Below are 25,309 nucleotides of genomic sequence, written 5' to 3'. Positions count from 1 at the left end.
TGTGTGTGTGTGTGTGTGTGTGTGTGCGCGCAAGCAAAGGAGCCTGCAGTCAGAAGAGGGCATCAAATCCCTTGAAGCTGGAGTGGCTGTGAGGTCCCTGGGACAGCAGCTAGTGCTATTAATCACTGAGTGATTAAATCTCTTCATCCCCAGGACTTTGCTTTTAAGACATGCAGAATTTTGACAAAAGGACAGTCCATAAATTACGTATTACTTTCACTCAGAGCAGATGTGAGGCTGATCGTTGCCAAGAAGGCACAATACTGTAACTTGATCTTAAATTGTAAACTCCAACTCCTGTTTCTGCACCTAGGATTCTTGGCACCAGAGCTCAGGCGAGCAAACTCCTAATACTGCTGTCATGTTTTAAACAAAGTTCTAAAGTGCAGCAGGCCTGTTACCAGAGAGAGCAAGGACCTTCGTGATTCTAGCTGCAGGGTCCTCCTTAGCAGAATATAATGTAAGGGAAGGAAGCTTCTGGTGGTTTGGATAAGAATGGGCCCCCATAGGCACGTGTAATTGAATACTGAGTCATTAGGGAGTGGCACTATTTGAGAAGGATTAGGAGGTGTGGCCTTATTGGAGAAAGGATGTCATGGGGTGGGGTTTGAAGTTTCAAAAGCCCATGCTAGGCTCAGTCTCTCTTTCTGCTTGTGGGTCAGGAAGTAGCTCTGAGCTACTGCTCTAGTATCTACCATGTGGGCTGCCGCGCTTCCCACCATGATGTTAATGGACTAAACCTCTGACACCGTAACCATCCTGCCAATTATATGTTTTCTTTTGTAAGACTTGTCTTGGCCAGAGTGTCTCTTCACAGCAACAGGACAGTGACCAAGAAAGAGTCCATCTGGACCACGGGGCAATTTCTTGATGAGTCTCTCCCATTATGTGTGTGTATGGGTGTTGGATCTCCTGGAAGGAGAGTTAAAGGCAGTTGTGAGCTGCCATGTGGGCACATGAGAGTAAACCCTGGTCCTCTGGAAGAGCAGTCAGAGAGTGCCCTTAACTGCTAAGCCATCTCTTCAGCCATGAAGCTGATACACATTAGCCACGAGGCTTATTTGGTGAAAAACACAGCTACAGTAAACAAGTATTATGGGATTTGGGTTAGATGGACTTCTCATCCCTGTGATAAGCACCTGAGAGAAAACCTTTCACGGTAGAAAGTCTTGCTTTAGCTTATGGTTTCAGAGGGCCTGGCTGAGCAGCATACCATGGCGATCAGGAAGCAGAGGAAAACGGGGGACAGAAGGAGGATGCTGCGCTAGCCCTAGCTGGCTTTCGCTGTACCCTCTTTACTCCATTGATGTACCTTGGAGTAGTACCCAACATTCAGGGTAGGCTAACTGGCTCTGTCAATCCTCTGTGGACATGCTCACACAGACACGGCTGAAAGCCGCATGCATGCTTTATTAATGTCTGAGGTGTTCCCTAAGCCATCAAGTTAATGATCGAGAGTACCCATCACAGCATGCTTAGACAATCAATCGAATACAGGTTAGACTCTAGGAGAGTCGAACTTCTGAGCTAGAAAACTTGAGATGACATGAGGAGTGTTTCAAAACGGAACCATTTAAATATCAGAGGATTAAAGGAGAACCTTCAACAACTGCAAACACTGGCAGAGCTCGTAAGAAATGACTGTCTGCCAGGAAGCTTTGAGGTGACGGGTGGCTGCGCAGCAGTGACTCAGCTATTGGTGAAAGACGCAACAAAGCAACCTGAAGAGTGCACGGAGCTGCACACACGCTCCACAGTTCTTCTGTGTAAAACAGCAAGTCCTAGCGGATCCTGCTATTCATGTGCTACCACGATGAATGGCCTGATGCCGACGACATTTTCCCTACACCAGCTCCACAGTCTCCCCACAGAACGGGACTTCCCTCCAGTCCCAGATCCACATCTCTACCTTATTAAAGCCCTGAAACCTTAAACTCAGTTAAGCCAAGTCTAGGTAAAATATACCAACTTCCTAATTCCCTGCTAGCATGGTTAGCTTGTTCTCAGCTTTGGATCTCACTTCTGTACCAACATCCCATCATTCATTACGACCTCTCAATTCTTTTGTGTCTGTATGTTCAGGTGTGTGCAGGTACACATGTGCTCGCGAGTGTGTGTGGGTGTGTGTGTAGGCCAGGTCACCATGAGGCGTCTTTCTCAATCAAGGTCTCTCACTGAATCTGCCGCTCACCAGCTAGCTAGTCTGGCTAGCCAATGAGCTCCAAGTACCCCCTCTTCCGGCTCCCCCAGCGCTGGAATCTGACCTTAGGTCCCATGCTTTCCCAGCAAGCACCTTACCAGCTACTCCAACTCCCCAGCCCCAGGATCTGTCAATTCTTCATCAGCCATCCTATGCCTCTAGGATGACCGCAGCAGACGACACTGCTTCGAGACGGATCTTGTGGGCAGCTGCTTCTGCTTTCACTGTAAACACTCTTTATGAAACGCTACCTTCAAAGTATGACCAAAGAAAAGCCTGTGGAATGATACCAGCCTCTCCATGCAGCACGTGGGAGACTCAATCCATCATCTGTTCCCACATACTACCAACAGCCTGCTCTTGCCTCACTCTCAGTAATATCTCTCTGTCCTGGAAGGTGGGCCTGCTCCACACAAGCCCTTCCAATATTGGCCTCTGGCTTTTAATAATGCTGTTCCCCCCTCATATCCGGTTTGCGCAATGACACGCCTTTCAGGGCCACTGGGTAATACTTTTCAGGCCTAGATTTAACTTGTTATACTTTCTAATGTCTTCCTGCACTCCAATCTCATGATTCACATGTAGCTTTGTTGAAACAAACTGAACACCTACAGGGGAAAGATAGACCCTTAGATCAATTCTCATGTTTGTCTCAAAGTCTCAGACCACACATTTCCTGATAGGGCTAAAAGAATATAAGCCATGAATTCAATGAGCAACAAAAGCAAGTGGTCGGGGGCAGCAGGATGGCTCAGCAGGCAAAAGCTACAAGCACAACTATTTGAATTGATTTCCTAAAACCTCAGAAAAAATTATCCATCCTATGGGCGCCAATCCTGGGGGGTGGGGGAGTGGCACAGGTACACGCCCCCTCCCCATCATCCACACATGCAATAATAATAAATTTTAAAACAGATGGTAAATCAACATTAAGATAAGCAAAAAATAAATTAGCTACTCACATAAAATAAGCATAGTTTTGCAACTATGTTAAACAACAAACCAGATAATAAAAACAACTTAAACATAAGATAACACAATACAGATCTTAGGCCCCTCTGAGGATGGACATGTAGGTAATTTCCTCTCACAAAAAGCTTTATAAAGCCTGCATCCTAATGCCAACTGAGTGTCTAATTTAGGATTGTTACTGACATCTAGTTTACCGTGTACCATGCAGGTCTTGAATTCTAAAGCATCTCTTTTGCTTTCTAGTGACTTATGGTCTCAGCACCTGTGTTCACCTAGCTGGGGTCTGAGGTGCCCTGCAAGATCCCGGGTTATATTCCTGAGAATGGGAGACTTGTCCCTTTAAGAGGAGTCCACGCAGGACTCAAGTTGAGAAAGACAACCGTGCACCATCTCCCGATCAGCTCCATTTTTTTCCACGGGGGAAACCTAACAGGAAACTTCCCCGAAGCGTAGAGCAAAGCAAATACGTGATGCTACATGCGTCGGTGTCAGATTTCGGAAGGCAGGCATAAGCCATGCAGCCCGGGGAGCAACAGTTCTTCTCCCTCAGCCCACACTCGCCATGGGGTCAGGACGCTCCGAAGAGGGCGAGGTGTCGGGGGACAAGCACCTGTCACCCGGGTCACGGGGCTGCAGCGGGGCGCCCGGAGGTGCCCGGGGAGACGGCTGGACAGGACCGTGACCTCCCGCTACCCTCGCCCCTCGGGACCCGGGCCTCACCTGCTGGGCGGGCCGCGGCTCCGGGGGGGCGGGCGGCCACTAGCGCCCCGCATCCCGGCCACCAGCTTTCCGGAGGTTCGGCTCCTTTCCGGGAGCCACGCGGCGCGCGCCCGCCAACGTCACGTCACAGCTCGCGCCGGCGCGCGCACGTAGGAGGCGAGAGCGCGCGCGCTGGGGAGGGTGGGAAAAACGGACCTGCGTGGGGCAGGGCCTACCGGATGATTGGCACCGAGTGCTGGGTTAGCCTCCCGACTCCTGCTAGGCTCCCTCGGTGCTGAGTGAACGAGCGCCACGTGGCTCTTGGCCACTTCTGGCTAGCCTGGTTGTCCCCAAGCTGCAAGGTGATGGTGAGACCGCGGCTTAGCTTTTCTTCATGCTCCGGAGGATTCTAGAAAACAATACAGCCTACCAAGGTCTAGGCCTTGTGGCTTAGTCCAGGACACTATCATTCATTCATTCATTCATTCATTCATTCATTCTTTTGTGCATAATTAGGGGTGGTGGGGCGCATGTGCTGCGCATCTGGGCATGTCAAGGATAATTTTCTGGAGAAGGTTCTCTTCTTCCACTCTAAGTTACAGGGACTGAACACGGACCCCCAAGCTTGCATGACAAGTGCTTTTATTCACTCGGTCATCTCACCCAATCAGTTGTGCGCATTTTTCCATTCTGCAGGTAACTGCTCTTGTTTTATAAATGGGAAGGCATTTTGTAAGTGAGTGTTTTGTCTTTCCCAAGCCAAACACCCATCCTGTGCCCCGGTTTTGAGGAGAATTAGGGTAGAATGCTTGCTTCTGCATACTGACCCCCATGATGTATTCCTAGCTCAAGGCACCTCCATATCTCATTTAATGATTTTGAAGTTGCAGAGCTGTGTACTTGAGAATTGAAGACCTGGGAACATGGCTTAGACCACAGATAGGACCATCCTAACAGACACCTGAAAATATTTTTATGTTTAGAGCTTTATAAAGTCCCATTTATTAGGTAAAACATGCGGGCACAGAGCCAGTCCTTTTCCGTCTTAAAACGGAATCCTTGGTCTAGCACCAACCTGGGTCACCTGCCCTTTCTGGTAATATTACACAACTGGACTTGACATTCAGTTCAGGGAGAAATTCAATACTGCAGGCAGAGCAACTGGAGCCTTCCTGCTTAGAGCCATGTGGCTGCTACTCAGATTCTGCTGGGTCCTTGATGCCCTCCGCAGAAAAGAATTTCAAAATGAAGCAAAGTCATCAACTTTACAAGACTCGATTTAAGAGCCCCAAGGGCAGGCATCAGGACAGCAGTGTACCTCAGCATCCAGAGGGAGCTCCACATGTGACCTTGGGGTTTGAAGCAACCCCAAACACAGCTAACTGTAGATACTAGGCAAAGCATATGATGGTATATTTCTTTTTGTTACCCTCAGAATTCTATCTTTGAAGAGGGATTCTTTTTTCTTTTTTTAAAGGTATCTGATATGGGCTTGCAGTAGAGAAGAGAGTGCTACTACAGATAGAAACCCTGATCAATGGGATGTTCTTTGTACATAGGTCACGAGAAGGTTGGACCGCCATTTTAACAGTCTCGTCTGTGATGATTTTCTGGAACAGGAGGGCAGTTCTTTTGCAGGATTAGTTATGAAGAAGTTCCTGGGGCTCCAGGAAAGACAAACATAAGAGCCGGGGGGGATAAAGGGGACCCTGCCTGCTTCATGTCCCTCTTACTTTCTAACTAGCTGTCCTACCAGTTCCCTGCTCTAAGACTTTGATCTTTTAGTTTTTATTTTTTTATTTTTTGGTTTTTCGAGACAGGGTTTCTCTGTGTAGCCTTGGCTGTCCTGGAACTCACTTTGTAGACCAGGCTGTCCTGGAACTCAGAAATCCGCCTGCCTCTGCCTCCCAAGTACTGGGATTAAAGGCGTGCGCCCCACCATGCCTAGTAAGACTCTGATCTTTTAATCTTAAGAGTTGATGATACCTGATGCTTTTGTGTTTTGCGTAGGGTGTAGCTTCTGCCTCTTCAGGGATTCTAATTTTCTTTCTGTCTCTCTGTCTTTGTCTGTATCTCTGTCTCTGTCTGTCTGTCTGTCTGTCTGTCTCTCTGTGTATACATGGATGAATGTGTACCCACAGGTATGTGTGGAGGCCAGAGGCCAAACTTGGCTTTTGTTTCTCAGTATGCCATCTAGTCTGTCTGTCTATCTATCTGTCAATCTGTCTGTCTGTCTGCCTGTCTGTCTGTCTGTCTATCTATCAGCAGGGTCACTCACTGAATGTGGAACTCACTAACTTAGCTACCCAGGCTGGCCACTGAGCCCCAGGAATTTACCTGTCTCTGCTTCCTCTTCTCAAGAATTACAAATGCGCACACTACACCCAGCTTATTTTATGTAGTTCTGAGAATCAAATCCAGCTCCTTATGCTTGTGCCGCAAGCTCCGTGGGTGTGAAAGTTTTAGCCTGCGGGATCTAAGGGGACGTGAGAAGGACCATTCTTTGGGAATCTGCAATGATGGCATCGTCTGCGAGACTGGATTGTGTAGACAATAAGCACAGAGCAGGTTGTTGTGATTGGCTAGTTTAATTGTTGACCCCAAATGAAGAACGTTTTCCACTGCATTTTTCCTGTGGTATTTGAGAGCTATCATGCTAACCAATCACTGGAACAAAAGACAGAGTGTGTTGTTGCTTTAATTTCAGTACGTAAGTTTTGTGAGGTGCAATATACATACCCACCATTCCACATTAAAGATGGCCCAGGTTCCCCTTGCACCCTGTCAAAATCAGTTTTGTAGGATGGCTGTCAGCATCATTTTAAGTGATGGTGCATACACTTGACATTTGGAGGGCAGAGGCAGGTGGATATCTGTGAGTTAAAGGCCATCATGAACTACATATTAAGTTCTAGGGCAGCCAGGGCTATGTAGAGAGACTCTGACTCAAAAAGAAAAATAAAGAAAAAAGAAAAGAAAAGAAACAGCAAACAGAAAGTTAACTTTTGAGTTGAGCAGTGAGATCCATTGGGGTGGATCATTAAGGGCTTTTTGTGTGTCCTTAGTGGTCCCAGATGTCATATCTACGAATCCCATTTGAGGAATATAATTGGGAACTAGAGGATTTTGCTAGTGAAAACCAGATCTCTGTCTATGTTGTACAGCTGGGAGCTTTGCAGGAGGACTTACAGTTTTTACCCAGTGTCCTTGTGTTCAAGGGTGACCTAAAGTCCATTGTCCAGTCCATCCTGGAGATACCTGTTCATGGACCAAGGCTACTATCACAAAACCACTCAGAACCATTATGAACAGCCTGTCTGGCTCCAGTTCTCCAAATCTATTTGGAACCAGAGAATCAATTTCCTTTTAGTGATGTGGTTGAATTACAATCAGCATCAAGGATCCATCTGAACTGTCAGGTGAATATTCCATACTTTTTCAAAGGAATGGTGTCTTTGTTCCCCTGAGAAGGGAGTCGGCTAACTATTGTCACAGGCAGTCTATTTGTCATCCCAAATCTGGAAATATCCTTTGTCTCTGTGATTACCAATGGAGGAGCTGGGCCACAGCTGTTTGAGGCTGAGCCACAGCCTGGGCTTAGAAATTAGTCTCTACTAAAGGAGAAACTTGCCGGATGCTGATGGTGCACATCCTTAGTCCCAGCACTCTGGAGGCAGAGGTAGGTAGGTCTCTGTGAGTTCAAGGTTAGCCTGTTCTATAGAGTGAGTTTTAGTACAACTAGAGTTACACAGAGAAACTATGTCTCAAAAAAAATGAAAGAAGAAGAGAAAGAGAAGGAGGAAGAGGAGGAAGAGGGGGAGGAGGAGGAGGAGGAATCTTTGGTGTTGTGAATCACATTTGTCATCCTAGCATAAGGGAGGATGAAGTAGGAGGACTGGGGAATCAAGCTTAGCCTCTTGGCTACATAGCAAGTTGAAGGCCAGCCTGGGTCATATGAGACTTTGTTTCAACCAACCAAGCAAACAGATAGACAGATAGATATGCATTCATATGTATGTACATAAATTTTTTATAATCTGGTTCATGAACACTGCTATACCCTTGACTGGTATGTTAAACTGGAACTATGAATACTCTGTTTTGTCCAACCCCCCCCCCCCCACTTTAAAGATTGAATTTTGGGCTGGAGTGATGGCTCACTGGTTAAGATCATGAGCTGATTTTTCCAGACTACCTGGGTTTGGACCACCCAGCACCCACATGGTTGCTCACAACTGTTTGTAGCTACAGTTCCAGGGGACCTAATGCCCCCTTACAGCCTCCAAGGTCACTCACTGCATGGTTGTGGTTCACAGACACTTCTGCAGACAAAACACTCATATAGGCAAAATAGTAATTTTACCAATGTTGTTTAGTGTGTATGAGTGTGTTGCATGCATGCATGTCTGTGCGTCACATGCACCACGGTGCCCACACAGGTCAGAAGAGGGTGCTTGATTCCCTGGAACTTCAGTTCTAGACAGTTGTGAGCCACTGTATGTTCTGAGGACTAAACCTGGTTCGTCTGCAAGAATAGCAAGAACTCTTAGTCTTAGTGACTGGTTAGCATTCATGATTCTCACGCTCTGGATGTGGAAAAAGATCCTTTGTTTTGGCTGTTGCTCTTGAGTGTAGGCATAACAATCTGTGAAATACTTTATTGTTTACACAGTCCACTGTATCAGAAAATTATACCATTGCTTCCAGAATCCCATGGAGTGACGACATTCTATTCCTCAAGATCCGACCTTCTCACATTCTGCCTCTCTTCCATCAGGTAGGTGACTTTCAGCTCCTGGAGGGTCAAGGTCAGTGTCCCAGTGCAGCACCCTGACTTCAGAAAGGCTAATATTCAGCCGTGGTCAGCCCTGAAGTTTAAGGTATCCAAGTCCCACAAGAGGGACTCGACATAGGATAGATAGCTTGCTAGGAATTAGAGACACAAGGAAGAAAGGCCCCTCCCCCCCCCCATCTCCTGGTTCTGGTTTCTGTTTCCACTTAGCTGAACCGTGGGAATTTCTTCTGTTTGGTACATTCCTGTCCTGATGCCTGCATGTGAGTCTCCCCAACTGGCTCTCCCTTTTCTGCTAACTCGGTGAACGCTCTGACTCACGCTGAAATTCTTTCTGTAGAAACTATCAGGGACCCAGCAGCATGCCCTGTCTGCATCCTTGAATTGCATTTTCTGTTGCCAGTGGCAGATTGAGTTGCTGTGCATAGCAGTGACCAAGGCTTTTGTGCTTTAGGTTAAATAAAACTTGTCCCTGAGGATCTGTGGGGCATTAGCTCTGGGACTTCGTCAGTTATTAAAATCCATATGTGCTGAAGTCCCCTGTATAAGAAGCATTTGCATAGTCCTCATGAATACTTTAACTCACCTCTCAATTGCTTTTAAGACCTACTATGATATAAGGTCTGTTCATATAGTTGCTATACTTCATTATTGGGGGATAAGGACAAGGAAAAAGACCGTCTGTATACATTTACTACTAATGCACTGTATAGGAAACATTTCCAGTCCACTGCTGGTTGGACCCAAGGATGTAAATCATGAATGGGGATCTGAGAGCACCAACTTTGAACTATTCATCTGTAATAGAATCATAAAACCACAGACGGTTAGAACTAAAGAAGAAGCTGCCGCATCCCTTATCACTTTAACAGTCAAGGAACCTAGAAACTGGGGAGACTGGAGAGACGTGTGCAAGGAGAACTCAGGGATTCAAAAATGCGTGTTTCTGGTTCCTACTTTGGTGCTATTTGTTGACAGTCTGCTTCTAAAAAAAAAAAAAAAACTCCACAGTTTGGATAATTTACACAGTAGAAAATCCCATGCCACGTACCTAAGGCCAACTGGCGCTCAAACACTGACCTAGGTGACCACTGAGATGCCTTTACTTAAGAACCAGGCTACTGCAAAGTGCTCTGTCCTTTAAAATTCTTACTATCTATTTGATAAACTGCTTGGGACTATATAGAATCTTCTAAGGGAACCTCTATTAGTTGTTTAGACTAGTAAGCATTGTTATACAACACATTATTTTCCAGTAATTCGTATGTAACAGTTATTTTGAACGATGGAAGAAAATATGTGAAAAGATGACACTGTATAGGGGTTCATGTCTTGAGTTGCTGTCACTTACCCTGAACTGGATAGCTTCAAGCAACAGAGAACTATGGTCTTCCAGTGCTGTTGGCTGTGGTTCTAAATCAAGGAGCCAGTGTGGCTGTGCATTTGCTAAAGATTGTAAGAGAGGAAGGATCCTTCTGTGTCTCTTCGACCATCAGTAGCCCTTGGTATCTCTAAGGGTGTAGATATGTACATGTATATTTATGTATGTGTTTGTAGATGTGGGCTCAAGTGCATATGCAAGTAGATGTGTGTGTGTTTATGGAAAGTAGACAACAATTTTGGGTGTTTCTAGGTACCTTTTAGCTTTTGTTTGACATTTATGTATCACACACACACACACACACACACACACACACACAGACACACACACTTTAAAGTATCATACAATGTGTCTCGATTATACTTGCCTTTCTTTACCCAACTCTTTTCAGCTCCACCCCCTTCCTTTCACACCCAATTTTGTCAAGGTCAATTTTTGCTGCCTTTTGTCAAGGTCAATTTTAGTCTTGACTGAGTAGCCTTCCACTGGAGTGGAGTCAATTTATTAGGTGCTGCATTCTTAGAGCAAATCTTGGAGCAAATTGACCCTTTTCCCTAGCAGCTAGTTATTGCCAGTAGCCCCTCTGTTAAAGACTGAACTCGGTGCCCACCTCACGTCTCCATCCTGGGATTTGGTCTGGCTTGAGTTTGCATGGGTCTTGCTCATGTTGTCACAGTCACTGTGAGTTCATATGTGCAGCCACTCTGATGCCCAGATGTTTCCTTGTAGCTACCGTCCCTGGCTCTTACTCTCTTTTAGTCCTCTCCTCTCCGATGATCCCCAAGACTTTGCAGGAGAGAGTATGGTGTCTATATTCCCCTAGAGCTAAACAGTCTGCAGCCGCTTGGTCTCTGCACCTTGTCCTCCTCCTATAAAGACACTAGTCATATGGGGCTTAGCTCTCTGATCCACTATGAGTGTATCTCCCTTTGCATCTGAGTGCTTCCCATGAGATCACATTCATAGGCTCTGAGTGCACATGGACTTGGGAGGGGGCACTAATAGACCCAACGCCTGAGAAGAACATTCTAGTGTAAGCTCTCAAGGAAGACTTCCTTGAAGAAAAAAAAAAAGCCTCATAAATTGTATCGTTATCTAAATGTCCCTGGTAGATCCAGGCTGGCAGAGAGGATGATGTTCTAAAGAGACACTGTGTGCTTCCGTTTCTCCGTCAGACTGTTCAAACAATGGACTGGAAGAAATTGCAGTTTCCCCAGGACTCTCATTCTGGAAGAAGAGAAAGATTAAAGCCTGGACCAGCCAGAGAGGAAACTTATCTCCTGGAACTTTTAAACCACTGTGCCAAAAACACTCCAGTCCTCCACTTACACTGTAACCTTGGGTCAGGACCCTGAAGATGCACTTGGAAAGTTACTGGGCCTCTCTGTCTCTGTTCCTACTGTGCTCATATTAAATTAATTTCCCTCTTCTGCTTTTGCTATTAATTTAGATCTATTAATCTACTTATCTAAGACAGGTGCCTGAACCTGGCTTGTGACACAGGCTGTAACCTTAAGTCCAGTGACACTGGTGTCTGTACTATCATGAAAGTGATTTCATAATTAGATCATAAATGTTGACAATGTGCCCTTGAGATTCTTTTCTTTTGACCTAGCACAGACACTACAACTGAAGCCCCTCAGAGCTTCACACAGGGAAACTGAGGCTTCTCCTGGATAGCAGCATAAAAACTGGGCCAGTTTAACACATCTGCTTTCAGTTAACCTCATAGAAGCTGGGGAGACAGATCTGGGACAGGTGTGGCCATCCTTCTGGGCCAGGTTTAACAGAGTAAAAGTTTCTCCTATACCCAGAGACCATCTGTTCAGCCTCTAGTGGGGCCTCCCAAAGCTGACCCATCTGGGAAGTGCCCTGTGTGTACAGCTGGCTTCCTGCCTCCTTGCTGGAGAAGAGGCTGGCCTTCTGACCTGCCAGGCTGTCTGTTGTGTTTCTAAACAATGCTTACGGTCGTCCTGCTTCCTCTCCAGTGACTCTGCTGCCTCTCAGCGCTGCTGTCAAGATCGGGGCAAGATGCTTCATGTTTCTTCCTGCTCTTGCCTGAGCTTTCTACTACAGTACTTATATTAACTAGGTAACATAATATATTATCTATATATTATCCATGTCTAGCTATGTACTTATACATAGATATATCTATAGAATAAGATTATATTAACTAGATAGGTGATTTAATGACTACATTAACAAATAACTAGAAAAGCGACTTGAGAAGGTTAAGTAGAGGGTTTAAGATGTTTTAACAGCAAGACACTAACTTCCCTTGCTAGCCCTTTACTTGTCACCAAACAGATCAGTTCCATCTTATGGTTATAAAATGGCATACCTCAGCCTATAAGAGCAGGGGGCATATCTCGCTTGATGGATATTAACGTTGGGGCTTGTTGTTGTCACGCAAAAGCACAGCTCTCACCTCAAAGGGGATGCAGACATAGTTTATTCTGCAGCCAAATATGAGGCCCAGGTAACCATGGCCCAGGAACACAGAATCAGGTTACCCCAAATTCCATCTTTCAGTGTGGAAAGCAGCATATAACATAGAATACCATAAATCAAGGTAAATTTCAACTACATTGGTGGAAACATTAAATTGAGGTTATGGAAATTTTAGCTTCCGCATTTCTTGTTTTGTCCATGGCCCTTCCTCCATTTTCAGAACCAGCAGCAGTCAGATCTCTCTCTCTCTCTCTCTCTGGACAAAACCTGAGGAGGATTTCTGTAGGACTGAGGGTGGCCACGTGACTCTAATCCCATACTGAGGGAGAATGGGAGAGAACCCTGGTGGGACAGAGGAGACATTCTAAGTTCTAAAGAAAGACACTTGTGTCCCACCGTATAGAGAATGGAGCCAGCAGAGGTGACCTGGTGGCTGACAGATGGCCTCAAAGCCAAATCTGTGTATTGGGTAGGAGTCAACTATAAGATGGTCATATAAAAAGGAATAAAGGGAGGACATATTTTAATTAAGGACCAGTAAAAAAGCCAATGGGGAGAAAAAGAACGAATGGAGAGTCAGCATGTGACTATGCCTGTGATTGGGTAAAGAAAAAAAATCACATGGTATGTCCCTGGTTGGACCAACAGGGTGTTCAAGGAATGTGTGAGCCCACAGACATACCCAGAAAAATAACTAATCTCAATAAAATTACCTCAGTCTTTGTTGAGTGTCTGCCATAAACCCAATACCAAGTCTCTAGATGACACAGCTCAGTGGCAGCCGTCTCTGGGCACTCCTCCCACTCTCAGGAGCGTTTCTCATTTTTTTATCTCAATAAACTTTCACTCTGTTCAAGTGCTTTGTCCGAGTCCCTTATTCCTTGTCAGCTTGAAAGACACTTTGTCAGTGTTGCTCTGATACCCTAGTCCCCTGGGTAACGCTCACCAGCACCACCAAAGGCTCTGTTGCTCTCAAAGATCCAACATCAGTATCTCCTGGCCTTTGTCTCATGCTTTTGATAGATCCAAAGGCTGCTACAGACATAGACAGGAAGCAGCCTCTCTCTCCTACATCCAAACTGTAAATGAATTTTTGTTTTAAGACAAATTGTTTCCTAGTCTGTTTTGGAATCCAGAAAAACAAGGGTGGAGTTTTATGGACTCGAGTGTCTAAGATCAACAGCAAACATTCTCCCCATCTCTGGTCTTTAACTATAACAGAGTTCTCTGTTGCCATGTGACAATACATACATACATATAAACATACATAAATACACACACATACACACACATACATATACATACATATATACTAATATATACTAAGTGTTTTTCCAAAGCATATATACCTATGATAAAGCTTAATTTATGAATTAGGCACAGTCAGAGGCTAGCATTACTTAAAAATAAAATGGAACTATATATCAGAAAAAAGTGCCAGAATAAAACTACTTCTGGGCTTTGGGGCTGTTATTGAGTACAGGAAAGCTCACTTTCACACAAGTACTGTGGCTCAACAGTCGTCAATGTGATAACTGAGGTGGCCTCTAAATATTGACAGTAGGGTAGCATACACTGCATGGATACCCTGGACAAACTGGTGACCCATGTCCTGTGTGAGCCAGAGCAGAGCACTTCTCAGAGTGTGTGCAACTTCAAACTTCTGCATTGTTTTGGGAACTTAACCACTTGATATTTTCAGGCAGTGGTTGACCACAGATAACTGAAACCACATCGGATTTAAGCTCTGGTGGGGGTGGGGGTTAGGGTTAGGTGCTTAATTCATACAATTTAGTCACTCATTAAGTAAGTGGGAGAATAATCTTATGTGTTCAATGGCTGTATATATTCTTTAATTAAAAATATAATTTCCATTGTAGGTTTATCCTAGGTGTTCATGCTTTGGAAAAAACACTTAGTATATATTAGTGTGTGTGTGTGTAGTATGTATGGTTGGTTGGTTGACTCCAGGGGTCTTGAAAGGTGACCCTTAGGAATGGATCGACTACTGACTATTGCATCTCCAGAGAGCTCTTCACTACCCAGCTGATTCACATTATTCCTCTGAGATACCAAGTGGACTCTCTATTGCCTTTGACCCCCGTGGGCTGACCAGTACCCAGTTTCCTCCACCAAAACCCGTGTCCTTTCTTTTTATCCACTCTCAAGCCCTGCACCGCAGCCCGCCGCTATCAGAAAGCTGGGGCAATATCAAAGCGGGATGCGCTGTGGTACTAGACGGAGAGGAGATCTGAGCTCAGTGGAGCCCTCGAGATGTCCTCTCCCTTAGAAACCGGCAGTTGCTGAGGGTGGCTTGTTTCCCAGGCTTTGTTGGCAGGGGCAGAACTTTGTGGTCCACATGTATTTGTTCCCGTGCTCTCAGGGATGCTGAGATTTTGTCAGCCTCTCTCTGTATTCAGAGAGAGATTCCTGGAGAAGTTGTGTTTGATTAGTTGACTAACACTATGTGAAAAAAGGAGAGCAAGGCAGGCCGTTCAGAAGCTCTTCTGGAAGCCTGGAAAAGTGATCGTGTGGCAGAAGGAGGCTTCCAGGCTCAGGGATGTGGATTTCTTTGGTGACGTGGGCATTGTGTGAGATGCTTTGATGGGTTCTGGGTCTGGGGGCTGGGATTCAGAACCCCATCGCAACTGACTGTGAGCTTTGCCTGTTTGGTGTGTTGCCATTAACTCTTCTTTGAGCCACTAGAGGGCGCTGATGTTTGTGTCTCTGCACAAACCAGCGCCAACAGCAATGGTTACTATTTCGGAGTGGAGGCAACCAAATCAACACTGGGACATAGATTTTAGGGATAGTGAATGCACTCCGTTGGAAGTAATCCCACTTGTGCACTGGACAGTTTTCTATGTCATTCATTGCAAATTCTCCTCTCATTTCTACTCCCAGATACTGAGTCTGTATTGAGAAGAGCTAGCCACAAATGTCCCTAGTGTTTGACCCACCAGGGCCAAGCTAGGAGGTTTAGCTCTACATCCTGGATCCAGTCATAAGAAAATTATGCTCCCACCCTCACAGAGATGTGCCCCTAAAAGAAGGGTGTCTCTTTTTCTACGGAAAATTCAGTTGTTAATTGTGCATAGCTTATTTGCTTGTAGGCAGAAGGAGGGAAGGCTGGCTTGGGTTTGAGGTTTGGGTCTTATTTTATTTTTTTCTAGACCTAAGGTCCTTATTTTAAAAATGTACTATTGTGCTCATGTGCGTGTTGGGGAGGGGCAGGCATGCCCTGGTGTGTGCCTAGAGACCAGAAGACAACTTTATGGAATTGAATCTCTTCTGCCACCTTTATATGGGCTCTAGGGACCAAACCTGATGAGTATCATGCTAATGCCCAGGATTCTCTTTTCTTTTTTTCCCCAAAATGAAACTAGAAATTCTCACCCGAGAGGACTGAGGGCAATACAAGATCTCATGTAGTGTGCATGGCCCAGTGTGACACTCAGTAGTCACTTTCCCATGATCACACTGCTACTCCTGATTGATCCAGGCTCTGTTTATTTACCTCTGTCACCTGTTGACCATCACATGGCTTGTCATGTGGCCATCCTCCTTAAGCACTTTTAACAAATAATCACAACTAGAGCTCGAGCCCATGGATTTTAACCAACGATTCTTTAATCGACGAAAAGCTAAGACTTGTGGAGGACTCAGGTTATATTAGGCTAGCTTGGTGGTGCATGCTTGTCATCCCAGCACTCAGTAGGCAGAGGCAAGAGATCCAGGAGTTTAAAGTCACCCTGAGCTACATATTGAGACAAAGCCAACCTGGGCTTACAGGATACACAAGATCTGTTTACCTTCTTCACTGACAAAGAAGGTTATATTATAAAATTCCCACTGTGCTTCTTGTTTGCTGCTGGGACATATCTAACGGCTGCTTTCACATCTTAGCTTTGTGTTCTCAATTGTCACTACTGCCATCAATCTACTGTGAAATAGTCCCTTGCTTTTCAGCCACCACCCAGTCTGGTTACAGAATGGGGGAATCTCCAACCCCGCACTTTCCCTTCCGCATTTCTGTTATGGCACAATGCGGCACTAGGTGGCGCCATGGGCAAGACCCCATACAATGCCCCAGAACTCTGGGCTAGCCCACCTTGATGCTTCCTAGTCCTGTGTTCAACTCCTGTGAGCAACTGTGAGTCCTGTGAGCAACTCCTGGAGTGATTCAGACGACTACCCTTAATCCCATCTTGCTTTGTGAGGTGACGAGCACACCAGATGTTCGTCTGTCCAGCATCCAGGCCTCCGTTTCGTGACAGCAAAGGGGTTTTCCTTTGAAGAACTATTTTCTCAGGCGACATCATGTGGTTCTTGTGGGCTCTGCCTCTTGCAAATGGTACCCACATTGACCAGTGCGGCTAATCCAGTCATTATGCCCTCTTGGAGTGCTTACTGGGAGACCACCACACTCTCTAGTATACCACACCCCACCCCCACCTAAATACTCTGCCGCCTTCTCTGGGTGAAACCTGGCTTTTCCTTCAGGACACCAACTTCTTTGAAGACTCCCAGAAAACCGTAATTCTGTGACAGTCGCTAAGACAGACCCTTCATCGTGAATGCAGGGGCTGTTTTAGCATTTGCTGTAGTGTGCAGTAGAGAAAGATTGGGGGTGGCGCTAAGGAGTTCAATAACAGCAGCTAAGCTGGAAGGGACATGCATTGGGCCATTCTATAGTGATGAAAATCACGATCAAGGGGCTGGAGAGGTGGTTTACCTAGTAAACGTTATTCTTTCACAAGCATGAAGATTGGAGTTTAGACACCCAGCACCTATGAATACGTGTGCCCATCCACCAGTCTATAATCCCAGCACACAAGATGGGGGAATGGGGATACCTGGAGTTAGCTGCTACTTAGACCAGCTGAATTGATGAGCTCTATTTGGGATCAAGTGAGAGACCCTGCCTTAGTAGAGAGCCATATGGGAAGATTTGTGTTTCAATCTGACTTGCACACATAGATCCGAACTTACACACACACACACCACATATGCAGGGAAAATATTTTTTAGAAGCATTCTTAATGACGTGGAGAAATACTTTAAAATAAGTGAGTACAGTTGTTACATACGAAATGATTCCAGGATAGCAGGGGAAGAAGAGGGTACCATCATGTCACATGTTTTGTAGCTACAGATTTTATATTTGTGGACTCAATGAACCTGGAGTGGAAAACACAGGGGTGGGGGTGGGGAGTTGTATTTGTATCGACTCTGTACCAATCTCTTCTTGTTATCCCTTAGAGGACACACTATAGAATTCACATGGTATTTCCATTGCATTAAACATGGTGGGAGAATCTGATGTTCACAGAACAGTGAATTTAGCTTATGGCAAACACACCATCACTTTCTGTAAGAGACCTGAGCATTAGACCGTATGGAATATGCAGTCAGAGTTTTGTGAATGCTCTACCCATCCTTACCTTGAATCTAAGGAATGCCTTTATATGGAAGTTAATCATTTTTCAATGGTAGGATTACTAATCATTTTCTATTATTTTTATGTCTGCATTTTAATGTTTTACAATGAGAATATATTATACACCCTGTATATACTAGAAGATATCTTGAGATGTCTATATACAGTATTAAACATTTCATTTTTTATAATGGTTTATTTTATTTTATGTGCATTAGGGTTTTGCCTGCATGTATGCTTATGTGAGGGTGTCAGGTCCCCTGAGCTGGCATTATAGACAGTTAAGAGCTACCATAGGGATATTGGGAATTGAACCCAAGTCCTTTGGAAGAACAGCCAGTGCTCTTAAATGCTGAGACATTTCTCCAGATCCAAACACTTCATTTTTAATACATGTCTATGTGCCTTAAGTAGACAACTTCCACCTTGGAGATTTCCTCTAAGAAAGTAATTGAAGGTATAAAATGTGCTATGTTAATATGGCCGTATTTGTAACCATGTAAAACTGAAATAATCTAACACTGTAGAAATGGCAGAGAATGTATCATCTTCTCTAGATCAAAGGAAGACTCTTAAGCTGGTGTTTATAGTGCCAGGCACGGTGGTGCACGCCTTTAATCCCAGCACTTAGACGGCAGGAGCAAATAGGTCTGTCTTTGAGGACAGCCTAATCTACATAGTGAGGCCCCATCTCAAAATAAAATTGTGTCTATAAAGTTTTTTATAGCAAAGATAGCTTATGAGGTACTACAAGTTAAGAAAATGTAGATTATACTCATATTCTGATTAATTCAATGCCATTTTAAATGTGGAAAAAAGCAATGGACCAAATGAATCTAGCATACAGGTTATTTTGATTGGCATGACTTAGAGGAACTTGAGAATACTCTTTTCTCTTGTCAGCATGTTTTCAGGTATGATCATTAACCACTTATGTAAACAGGAACAAATGTACAATTATTTGAAAACACGGCATGCAGAGGTTATCAGTCTCTGGAGAACCTCCTAGGGTTGGGTGGAGACGGAATGATAAACTGCTGTTCTTCAAAGTCCCAGTGACCCCGCCCCCTTCTGAGAACAGAGCCTCCTCCAAGCCGCCCTTTATCATATGAAACATATGGATGCCAATCTAGCCTGGGCCCTAGAGGTCTTGCTCAGGGCTGAGGTCCCTCCTCAGGTTGTCTACTACCTCAGAGAGCTAGAGAAGAGGCTTCTATCAGCTCACTCCACCCAGGCAGCCCCACCATAGTAGGGTGAGAGAGAACCCTCCCTCCAATAGCTTAGTCAACATCGCTGAACTTGAGCCTCACCCAGGTCTCCCCACCCTTCCGACAGAATGGCCCACCCAGCTGCTGCCCTGGACTTTCTTACCTCCAGGCTAAGAGCCTTTGAGTCCCCTAAGCTTCTTCTCTGGGTTTATAAGCAAGTTGTAGAAGCATATTATAGGTTTAACACAGTGAATCAGCTGCCAGGGAACAGGTAGCCGTGAGAGGAGGGTGTTGCTAGAGACAATCTCATCTACAGGTACAGCAGGTGAAAGCCAGGTCAGCATAGACACTGACCAAAGCCTTGGAGGGTTTTGAAATAATAACCTGCCTTTGAAATCTTTGTACAGAAACCAGAAGGCTCCTCCCCTCATGTTTCCTTAAGGATGGTGTTGGATTGACAGGCCACTTACAGCTATCTGTATGGCCCCAAGCCTCATACCATCCATCAGTCGGTGTCCACAAAAGTCCACTGTGGGCTTAGTCACTTCCAAGGGCTCAGGAATGATCCATATCCCTGGTGTCCTGCACACCTCAATTTCCTTATCTGTAAAATGAGGGGCTTGTCTGACAGAGCATGCGTATAAAAATCCTACTTGCCTTCTGAGCATGCTTTACTTCATGGGAAGGTTGGGGAACTGAGGCCCTTGATTAGGACTATGCCATAAAGTCAGTAAAACACAGCCAGAAAAGAAAACAGACAAACAAAAGATAGAGCTTAAATCCTTGAAAGAACATTGTTTTCTAACTAAGAATAGAACTTCACACCCAAGAAGGCTGCGATGGGTCCCTAAGAGAGAGAGGGGCTGGAGACTTATCCACACCAATCCTGGTGTGTGTTTCATCTTAGGTTTTGTGTGGTAGGGAAAGAAGAGGTGGATTTGCATGTGTGTGTGTGTGTGTGTGTGTGTGTGTGTGTGTGTGTGTGTGTGTGTGCACCAATGCATGCATGCATATCCTCATAGAGGGCAGAGATAAATTTTAGGTGTCATTCTTCAGAAGTTAGTCTTTTATTTGAACGTTCTTTACAATTAAATCTATCTGTACCTATGAAGAAACGCTACTTAGTATAGTCAACAAAGACAAAAGCTAGTAGCAAGGTAGGAAGAAATAGGAAATTGACCCTGTGTTCCTCTGTGTGTCTTTCCATTTTGATAGAGAATTGCCCATACGCTTCTTTTTCATTCATTTATTTTTTATTTACTTATTTGTGTGCACACGTGCATTCACATTCCACAGCATGTATGTGGGAGGGTCAGAAAGAGTTGGTTCTCTCCTTACAGCATGTAAGTTGCAGGGATCAAACTCAGGCTGCCAGCCCCACTGAGCCATCTCTCTGGTTCCTCCATCTTATATTTTGAGATAGGCTCTCTCACAGGACCAGATGTCCAACATTTTGGCTGGACTGGATGGCAAGTGACCCCCTGGGATCAGCCTGTTTCCACCTGCCAGCATAAGGCTGCAGGGATGGGCTACATGGTGGCTTCTACACGGATGCTGGGGACTGGGCACCAGGAAGGAGCTAAATAATCAGGACAAGGAAGGTGAAGACCCAGATAGGGCTGGGTACTCCTGGCCTCCCTGATGTTGTTCATTGGCTTTCTGGGGGCTGCCATTGTAGTACCGGTATTGTTTTTGGACCAAGGCAAATATCTTATATCAGCTACTGAGTTAGATCCATACCTGGAAAACAACTCTTCATTTGCTTCTTTGTATGTGTTTGCTCTTTTTCCAGAAAGAGTAGTCATGTGGCTTTCGGCTTTGAAATGTTTCCTGGCTGTCTTTATGCTTTGTGGGTAATTATTATTTATAAAGATAGTGTATGTTACCCCTGTTAACTTATAGAAATGAACACTGACTATACAAATTGCTATTTGTAATAATGACCGGACTATAATTCTTTTGTGGATAAATATGGGTTTGAACAATATAACCCTTAAACCTAATTGCACAGTCAAGCATGCAAGTTATGGGTGTTGTTTTGTAGATAGCTACCTGCTTTCCAGAACATCCAGCCAGGCTGCCTAGGAGCTCATTTAGTTCTCTGATAGTGACAGTACAAGAAGAATGGCTGTGAACTCAGCATGCCATTCATGGTTGTTTTCCTGGTGACCGGATGCCCGAGTTTTCTTGTCACCCCATGTTGAGACGGGAGTTTTAACTGCCACTTCCTCTGCAACCATAGCTTTTACAGAGTGAAGCCACCACACAAACAAAAGACTGACTGCAAAACATTGGCGTCAGGTTTTCACACAAGCGTGATGTCAGCAGGGCAGTGGCAGGAGGCTCCTTGAGGCTTGGAACTAGTATTTGAAAGAGACTTAGGTCACTGGAAAGCAAGCACCCTGCAGATCTGGACTGGCACTTTGGAGGTAAGTAGAGGCCTGAATGTGACAGACCAGAGCAGAATGGGTGTTGCTCAAGGAGCCTGGGGTCCCCATGGTCATCTCTCTTCCACCCTCTAGCATGTCTCCTCCCCCCTTCCCCCCGCCCCCCCCCCCCAGGGAGGACATACACAGACATCGCCAGAGTCATTTATGAAAGGCCCGGCTGCTGTTGCTCGCCTCAAGAACATTCTGGTATCAAGTGGTGAGGAGGGGTGTGTGTGTCAATGTCTCCTGCATCCTCATGCAAAGGACTCCATTGCACACTCAATCCCAGTCCAGGCTGAGGCAGATGTACAGAGTGCAGTTGAGAGTGGATCTTGGGCAGGGGTGCTCTCTTAGAATGACATCAGTTGATTCAGAATCTGTCCCTTGAGTCACTCACATCACCTCATTTGGATTTAGAGTCTATGAGATCAAACCATATTTTTCTGTTCTTTGACCCTCTTAGGCCCATAGGGGTACATCTAACTCCTTATTCCATCTGGGTCCTGGAAATGAAACCCAGGTCCTCTGCAAGAGCAGTGAGTGCTCTTAACCACTGAGCCATCTCTCCAGTCTCACCTGGAAAAATTTAAAGAATATATATATATATTCGCCAGAAGGTATCTCTTCACCCATAGACCCAGAAGCAGCCAGCATGAATGGTAGGTTAGTTACTGTCCTGACTGCCTGATCCAAGCAGATATGAACAGGAAGACCCAGCTAGACAGTCCTCTGTGATGTTCTGGCAGAACACTCTCCTACTTGGAGTAAGAGAGTCTCCTCACCCTAGCACAGCACTGCCCAGGGAGCACACTGCCTTGGATCCTATAGTAGCAGGCAAGTTGTGAAAGAAGAACTCTTGGCCTTGACTTCTAAATCCACTGTGCTGTGGACTGTCCCATTGTGTCAGCCTCCTGGTTGGTCATCAGATCCATCTGCTCTGCCTAGAAAAAACCACTTGGCTGGCAACTCTCCCTATTTCTTATCTTTCTCCACCTCCACTTTGTGTTTTGTTGTAGACGCACTCATCGGAGAAGTAGATCAGGCCCGTCCAGCTGGGGTGCTATCAGTTATGGCCATGCTTGGTGTCAGAGCTCACCCTTCCTTACAGATAGCTAGTGGAAACCCAGCGACGATGCCGAGGGCCACTGCTACACCTCAATCTGGAGTGGCCTAGCCACCTGTGGACCACAGCTGGTGGCTGGCCTCCTGCTCCGACAGATTGCTGGGGGTGGCTGCTGAGAATCCCTGTCCCTGGGGCCTGGTTTCTCCTCCTGGGGTTTCTTGCTACTCTGTAGTCAACAGGGAGAGGAAAGGCTCTGTTGTTATGTGACCTTTGTGCCCTTCAGTTTTTAGTTACTGTAACACCTAATGCTGTGTAGCCTGAAAACCCCTCGCAGCTCAGGGTCCCCACTTGAGTCATCCTGTGAAGACAAAGTTCTGAGAGTAGGAAACTAGAAACGACAGCTTCTCTTTAACATTTTGCTGTCTTCATGTGTCTGAATGGCCACGTGTGTGTGATCGTGTCTCCCGACTTTAAACAAGTCTTTACTTTGGAGAGTCGTACATGCTCATTGTGTAACAAGTGGAATATGAAAACACAAGAAAGAAAGCAAAATCATTTCTGTTGAGAACTAAGAATATTTTGATGCATATCTTTGGTCTTTTAATAAGAATACTTTAACCCAAATAATACACAGCTTCATGTTTCCATATTTCCTCAAGGTTTCCTCTTTTACATGAATTAGTGTGGGCAATTTTTATAGCAGTGAGACAGGCAAACAAAATATGTATATATGTGTGCATCGCTAGGGCTTTATGCATGCCAGGCCAACACTCCACCATGAGCCACAGTTTCAGCCTCTGTTTTATAGAACAACAAACACACGTGCTGCCTCTGGTTCAGCCAATCTCATGTCTTTAGCCTATTAGTTTGGTTCTCATCTCTCCCCATCCTAAACAAGGCTAATTGTTCCCAAACCCTGATGTTTTTCTTGCTCATTTGTAGTACTTCTGAGGCCCCCATCACTGCTACCTTTAAAGATTATGGCGAGATTGTACCCCAGACTACGATGAACCCCAGTCTCTTGCAGGGTTGTACTTCTAGTTTTATGTCAACTTGACACAGGCTGGAGCCCCTTGAGAAGAGAAAACCCCAATTGAGAAAATGCCCCTACCAGACTGGCCTGTAGTGATTGATGTGTATGGGCTCATCCCACTAAGGGTGATGCTTTCCCCCGGGCTTATGGCCCAGGACTGTATAAGAAAACAGACTGAGCAAGGCCTGGGTAGCACAACAGTAGGCAGCGCTCCGCCTTGGCCTCTGGATCAGGTCCTCTCTCCAGGTTCCTGCCTTGAGTTCTTGATCTGACTTCCTTCAATGATGGAGGGTGGCCCAGGAGTTGTAAGCTTTTCTTCCCCAGGTTTTTTTTTTCCCTTGGATTTTATCCCAGTGATAAGGCCCTCAGCGAGGCTGTGGTTATCGTGAAGAGTCAATGTGGAGAAATGTGCACGTGCTAAGGAAAAAGAGGCATGAGCCAACATGTGGCATTTGTCATGGGCCCAGGATTGTTCAAGTGCTTCCCACTGTTAGTGGAATAATTATCCGTCCCTCAGTACAGAGGACTAGAAGGCTCCGAGCCATCCCACAGTCTCCTATTCGACACCTCAACTTCCCACTCCCCAGTGCTGCCTTTGTTACAGCTGATGAACTTACAGTGGCATCATTGCCACCCTGAACCCACTTTATTTCTTTACTGCCTGGACTTTTCTAGAATGTTACGCAACTGGAGTTCTATGATATGTGTTCTTTTTAGACGAGCCTCTTTTGCTTACTAATGGGTATTTGGGCTTCCTCTGTGTCTTTTCAAGCCTCGATAGCTCAATTCTTGTTAGTTCTGAGTAATATTCCATCGACTGGTTATGCCACTGCGTCCTAACACGTTTAATCCCCGTGCTATCCTAGTGAGGTAAGCCTATTGCCTAGCCCGGCTTTCATATGATGGTTCACTGAGGCATAGAGAGAGAAAGCATCTTCCTCAAGATCACAGAGGTAGGAAGATGTGGATCACAGAGTCTTACGCAGCTGTTCTCAACCTGTGGGTCATGACCCCCGCCCCCAACCCCTCGGATCTTTACGTGACGATTCATAACAGTAGCAAAATTACAGTTCTGAAGCAGCAACAGAACAATTTTATAATTGTGGGTCACCACACCATGAAGATGTATTAAAGGGTCACAGCATTAGGAAAGCTGAGAACCACTGTTGACCTGTCTGGCTTCTGAGCTTGTGCCACTCTTAAGACACCATTACCCCCTGAGAGTAGGATCCCGGAAGGAGAGGAGATTCAGCAGACTGTGAAACAAGAGGCCGGGGTTCCTGAAGTTCCTGGGATGGTTCCTGTCTTGGTTCAACAGCCTTGAGGGCTGGGTGGTGGAGTCCCTTGTCATGAGCCTGCCATGTGTCATTTAAAACAAAGAGAAAACAAGATGCACTCTGTACTTTGGGGGTTAAAATGACATGACCTGTTTTGTTGGTTTTAAAATTATAATTGCAGGGGAAGCACTGCTGAATAGGTGATGAACAAGTGACAGAAAATCAGCCCCTGGTTGAACTCAGCGAAGCTGCCTGGCCTGGGTATACAGAGGATTCTCTTTCCCCTTCTTCTTCCCCTCCTCTCTCCCTTTGTACACACTGAGTGTACAGTGTGTGTGTGTGTGTGTGTGTGTGTGTGGTG

The 25,309-nt window shown here is 45.5% G+C and overlaps 2 protein-coding genes across 5 annotated transcripts in view; one reads left to right on the top strand and one right to left on the bottom strand.

Moving 5' to 3' along the window:
- Positions 1-4,030, bottom strand: part of Entpd4b (ectonucleoside triphosphate diphosphohydrolase 4B) — a 29,540-nt gene extending 25,510 nt beyond the window's left edge. For both annotated transcript variants that reach the window (NM_001359159.1, NM_001359160.1), the window contains exon 1: positions 3,893-4,030. The gene's annotated coding sequence lies outside the window, so the exon portion shown is untranslated. The remainder of the gene's footprint in view (positions 1-3,892) is intronic.
- The window catches only part of LOC115488278 (syncytin-B), a 46,790-nt gene continuing 25,494 nt past the window's right edge, over positions 4,014-25,309 (top strand). The window contains exons 1-3 of one of the 3 annotated variants that reach the window (XR_003950915.1): positions 4,014-4,233; positions 8,579-8,648; positions 11,157-11,220. The gene's annotated coding sequence lies outside the window, so the exon portion shown is untranslated. Of the gene's footprint in view, positions 4,240-8,578; positions 8,649-8,873; positions 10,338-11,156 lie in introns of those variants that run through there. The other 2 variants (XR_003950914.1, XR_003950913.1) reach the window with 2 other exon arrangements.

Source organism: Mus musculus, chromosome 14 (assembly GCF_000001635.26).
Source record: "Mus musculus strain C57BL/6J chromosome 14, GRCm38.p6 C57BL/6J".
Taxonomy (NCBI): domain Eukaryota; kingdom Metazoa; phylum Chordata; class Mammalia; order Rodentia; family Muridae; genus Mus; species Mus musculus.
This window is presented reverse-complemented; position numbering and strand designations above follow the sequence as displayed.